Here is a 5,905-nt window from a genome sequence, read left to right as displayed (position 1 = left end):
TGTTCTTAAAAAATATATATTATTCTACAATGTATTTAGTTAAAAATAAAATCACTATAGAAATCCTTCAACGACTTCATCGCTCTCTTCCCAATCCATACAACAGCCATCGATATAAAAGGTGACTGTATTTCTAGAATGTTTTCCATTGTTTCGTTGAAAGCAGCAGCAAAAAGAAAAAATTAGGCAATTTATTTTCCACCTGGAACTACTCTTAACCCAAGACTTTTGAGGAACCTTATGCTTTGACGTGTTAAAGCTTTCGCTTTCCGATGACGATTGATGACTGGAGTTCATCGTGTTGACGTTTTCAATTTCAGTCGACGACTGATGATGGGTTTGCATTTTTCAATGCTTATATAGTCCCCTACCACTCTTTGAATCGTAAACAATTCCCATTATACGCTTTTGAGGTGTAATCTGATGGTTATGACTTCACCGCGAAAATTAATTAAATTTCCGTCTTGATCGACGATGCGTAATTGTAAATAATCTATAGATTTTTTCGTAACTGGAAGATAAATCATGCGAAAGGGAATTTCAATAATTTTATATCCAGGCGGTACTGCTGGAAAAAATTCGTGAATATCGTGAACGGTGTTTCCGTTCAAGTAAGCTCCAGCGGTTATATTACACTCGACTCTCACAGCGTTCACTCTGAGAATACTAACGGGAAGATTAGAGTTGTGAGAAACGTTATTATTATTACGTATTATTATTCGTTATATACCAATTATAATAAATATCTATGTATAATATTTATTATAATTAGTATATTTATTAAATTTATTGTATTAGCGCTTGGGCCCTCCCCAGCAGCAGCCGCCGGCGCCGCCGCCGCCGCCCCCCACATATCAATCGTGTAGCTAGTATACACAATACGGTATTACCCGTGGTAACAGTGGCTGTAGCTCTAGCGGTAGAGCATCGGCCTGCGGATCCGGAGGACGCGCGTTCGATCCCCCGATCCGTCCGTTTTGTTTCAGAAAAATCTAAAAATTTGTAACACGCGCGCACACATGCGCACACACACACACACACAATAAAAAAAATCAAAACACGTAACACAGAACGCGCGCGCAGTGCATAGGAATCAAATCAGTGGGAGAGGGGGAAGTGCAGAGAACGCACGCAACATCAGATCAAGCCACATCAAATCAACTTAGTAGGAGAGGGGGGGAGTGCGTAGAACGCACCGGTATAACTCAGTAGGAGGAGGGGGAGGTGACGCGCGTAGTGCATAGGAATTAAATTAGTAGGCTGGGAGAGGGGGAAGAACGCACGCCACATCAGATCAACTTAGTAGGGATGGGGGGGGGGGGGGGGGGGGGGTACGTAGAACGCATCGGTTTACGCCACATCAGATCAACTCAGTAGGGGAGGGGGAGTGCGTAGAACGCACCGGTATAACTCAGTAGGGGGGGAGGGAGTCGACAGCGCACGGGCCGATAAGCGGGGGGGGGGGGGGGGAGGTGAGGTGAACATGCACACGCTTCAACTCAGTGAGCTGATACCCCTCTGAGTTGATGCCCCTCTAGTTTACCTACTCTCTCCTTTCTGTTCTTTTTAAACGGATTGTAAGGTCCGTCAAAAGTACACGTATATTTGTATATGTCTAATTAATACTGTAGATTAATATATATTTCTTTGGTCCTAGCGGCGTGAACAAGTTGCCTGTATGGTTGCTGTGTTTCTTTGCCTTTTATTAACACTCAAACTGAACTCAACTTTTAATTAAGTAAAAGAATAATGCCGGATAACTCGGACAAATCAAACTAAATTTAAATTTCAATTGGCGAGATAAACTCTGAATTCGGAAAGATTGCGGCCTAGTTGCTCTAGCGCTCAGTCGTGACTAACTAATCTCTCTTCGTTGTTTTCACCGGTTTATTATATATTCTTTGTCCATATATTCGCTATCGCAGCATGCTGCAGCAGCGTGAATCAGCCTTTGCCGCTCATTCCCACCGAGTCTCGCACACGAATATTGCTAGCTATAGTGTTTTATTACTATGTCCAAACGGAATTCTCGAGAGCGAAATCTTAATCGTAAAATATAATTATAACATAATGGAACGTCACGTAACAATTATATATGGTTTCTCTGTCGAGTTCCATAAACGATAAGCAATATAGGCAGCAATTTTACCTGAAATGTTATGTAAAAATCTTTGACTAAATGAGCATTAATTATTTATTAAGCATTCAATTAGACAAAGAGAGTGTAGTAATTATGTACCGTCATCTATCTAATGAAGTTATTAAAGATTTATTAGTTAAATTTATTAATTATTGTATATTTGTATTGATAAAGTTAACTTCAGCATCGTTGAGATCGGCAAAAGTAGCTACTGCAAATCAGCAGACAGTTTGTAATAACCAGTTCGTTATTAGTCAATTTAAAGTAAATCATGGAGAATTCAATAATCATACCTCACATAAATGTCTTCCATAGATGTCTAGCAGAATAACGTAAATGACAGATAATAGGTGTATATATATAACTGACCACTGATTGGAACAAAAAAAAAAGTAGAACTCAACACCAAGATCTTTTATTTATTGAATTATTGTCATCCACATATCCACATTAAAAGCGACATTTAGTCGATGCCAAAATCTCGTACGTTCCTATGCAATTATATAGAATGCCTGATATCATAAAATGTAATCCACTCATAGCATGCATCGATATATGACAGTAATTGCATTACATGAGTTTAGTGGAAATGTTATTTAATAAGTCATTACACATGAATTGAATATTCTCACGTAGAACCAATGAAAAATCATTTTCATGATAGTGTTTCGAAAATGTGATTAACTTTTAATTAACATTTAATTAACTTTTAATTAACACATCCGGAATATAATTTTTTTGCTTGGGTACTGTTTTTTATTTTATAAGAACACAAGCGTATACAGCTCTAGATTAGAAGTAAAACTGAAAAAGAAAAAAAAACGAACTAAAATTTATGTTTTTTCTCTGTATTATTACTATAAAATTTGAGAAAATAGAAAATAATCGATTTCATTGTAGACTGCATATTGTACTTAGAATACAGCGACCATTAATGGCTGTGATAGATTTGAGGAAAATCAACCATATTTAACATAATTTTTTATATTTTTACGAAATCAATCGACGAATATCAATATCTGCAACTTGCGACGCTTATATTCCTCTTCTTATTTTATTCCCGGGTTACGAATCAAAACTCAAAATTCTCCGCGCAATTGTGCATTTTCTTCTTCGTATTGTCGTTTTCGCTTCTATTTTTATTAATTAAAAGTAACAGTCGGGAAAATTAACACTGCTTTTGTTTCAGTTTTTACGAGCACCTTTTCTATTTTAACAAAGTTACTCACATGTAAATTGTGACAAACCAGTGTGAATAAAATTAAAGCAAACAAAAATAAGTTCGTCAAGAGGTTTACATTAAAAAAGATCAGCTTTGATTTATAAACGAAACACCACTCTATTCGACGAGCACCACAAACAAGAGCGGTTTCAATTGAGAGATTGTGAAGGACCACCTTTCTGTGTCTTACAAAGTCTCGCGATTGCGGTTGTTCGAGCAACGTTTCCTGCGCAAGGCTAAATGAAATATACGACTATGATAATTGTTCGCACTAATTGAATATAAGTAAATGATTTATTCGTAATATTAAATTTCCTACACAGATCTTCGACATTCAAAAAAAAAGTTAAAGTTGATTACGTGTGTGCACTGTATGACAGAAAGTTGAGTTATAAGCTGATATGTTTATTAGAAAAGTATTTAGAAAATAAGCATTATTCAGTAATTGAGATCAATATTATAACAATAATATTCTCTGCGGAAAAACGTCGAATCTTCTGAAATAAAAATCCAAAAGAATGGCTATTACTATATAAAGTTTAATGTATAAAGAAAGCAAAGTACAGAAACAGTATCTATTGTCATAAAAAATATATTGGTCCCATGGAAATACTTGTAATCGCGCATTCTCTCTCTCTCATAAATGGAATTAACAGAATACTCTACAGTCTGACAAATTTCTTGACCGACACTACGCGAGTCCAATGATAGCACTTTGAAAAGTACCATATCAACTGCACTGGTGAGAGAAGTTAAACCGATTACAAGAATGCAAGCTATGCCGGCTAATTAACGATACATGCGGAATTCAGCAACGATAATGTACTCCGACGATAATGTAGCTGACGCATAAAACGAGATCATCGTTCTCTCAATAATTTCTATCGATATAATACGGAAGCTCTACTAGCACTTGATACATATGCATTGTAGCCCTAAAGTCAGGTTTTGCACTTTACTTTCGATTTTATCGACTATGGAAAACGAATTTTGCAACTTTGAACGATGGAGTTTGAACGCGCGCGCAGTGCATAGGAATTAAATCAATGGGAGAGGGGGAAGTGCAGAGAACGTACGCCACATCAGATCAACTTAGTAGGGGAGGGGGGAGTGCGTAGAACGCACCGGTATAACTCAGTAGGAGGAGGGGGAGGTGACGCGCGCAGTGCATAGGAATCAAATCAGTAGGCTGGGAGAGGGGGAAGAACGCACGCCACATCAGATTAACTTAGTGGGGCGGGGGGAGGGGGGGGGGTAGAACGCATCGGTATACGCCACATGAGATCAACTCAGTAGGGGAGGGGGGAGTGCGTAGAACGCACCGGTATAACTCAGTTGGGGGGAGGGAGTCGACAGCGCACGGGCCGATAAGCGGGGGGGGGGGGGGGGGGAGTCGACAGCGCACGGGCTGATAAGCGGGGGGGGGGAGGGTGAACATGCACACGCTTCAACTCAGTGAGCTGATACCCCTCTGAGTTGAGGCCCCTCTGGTTTACCTACTGGAGAGAAGACCAATAAATAGAAAGTAATATATAAAGGACCGATGTCAATAACTTTATTTAAAAAATAAGTGAGTACCATATTGTTCATAGATAATAGACAACGCGAGGCGAAAAACACGCGTCTATATATATATATAGACGCGTGTTTTTATGTGTGTGTGTGTGTGTGTGTGTGTGCGTGTGCGTGTGCGTGTGCGTGTGCGTGTGCGTGTGCGTGTGTGTGTGTGTGTGTGTGTATAAAATATATATATATATTTTATTTTCGCTCTATCATTTATTCATGTACTTGAGCTTTATAAAATAAATTTTATAAGTACTATTAAACGCGCTTGAGTATATCCATATGCTTCCCCGTTATTGCTTATTTTATATATAACCGATTACGGATAGATATATACGAATACGTCCGATCGAATATCTCACGATCGCGGTATCGGGAGCCCGGATTCAAATCTACGAAGACTTCGTTATTGACGCGCGAAAGGGACGGGGTGCCCGAGAGCCTGATTGCCGCCCGAGTCAAAAGCCGCTCGGCTGTTGAAAGGCCTTCGTACGGGACAAACTCGCCTCGCGCGAGTTGTCACCCATCAATAATATATATTTATAATAACCGTATGAATTGAATAAATTCATACTTATTATATTATTACTTATAGACAATAAGTTGTTGATTTTCAACCATAACATTAATTCATCTCCAAGCAGCAATTCCTACAGACACGTAGGCATATGTGTCATCTGTTGTGATATTCGCGGACTATAGTACTTTCACACGGTAAGCCAAGTAAATAAAAAGTTCTATGAATTATCTCATCTGATATCTTGAAGATTCTATGAAAATAAAAAAAGACCTAATATAATAATGACAATACAATTATTTTTGCAATAAAAAATATGTTATCGAAAAACTGGCCTTAAAGAACTACGAACGATGAATCATATTAATTATAAATAAGTTTCTATAACAATTCCAGAATCAAATGAGTTTTACACCTTCTCTTATATTAAAACAAAGTACATCATAGCTATATTATGTAAAGA

The sequence above is a fragment of the Phymastichus coffea genome, unplaced genomic scaffold, assembly GCF_024137745.1.
Source record: "Phymastichus coffea isolate CEN01 unplaced genomic scaffold, Cenicafe_Pcof_1.1 PCOF00086, whole genome shotgun sequence".
Taxonomy (NCBI): domain Eukaryota; kingdom Metazoa; phylum Arthropoda; class Insecta; order Hymenoptera; family Eulophidae; genus Phymastichus; species Phymastichus coffea.
The sequence above is the reverse complement of the archived record's forward strand: the minus strand, read 5'-3'. Positions refer to the sequence as shown.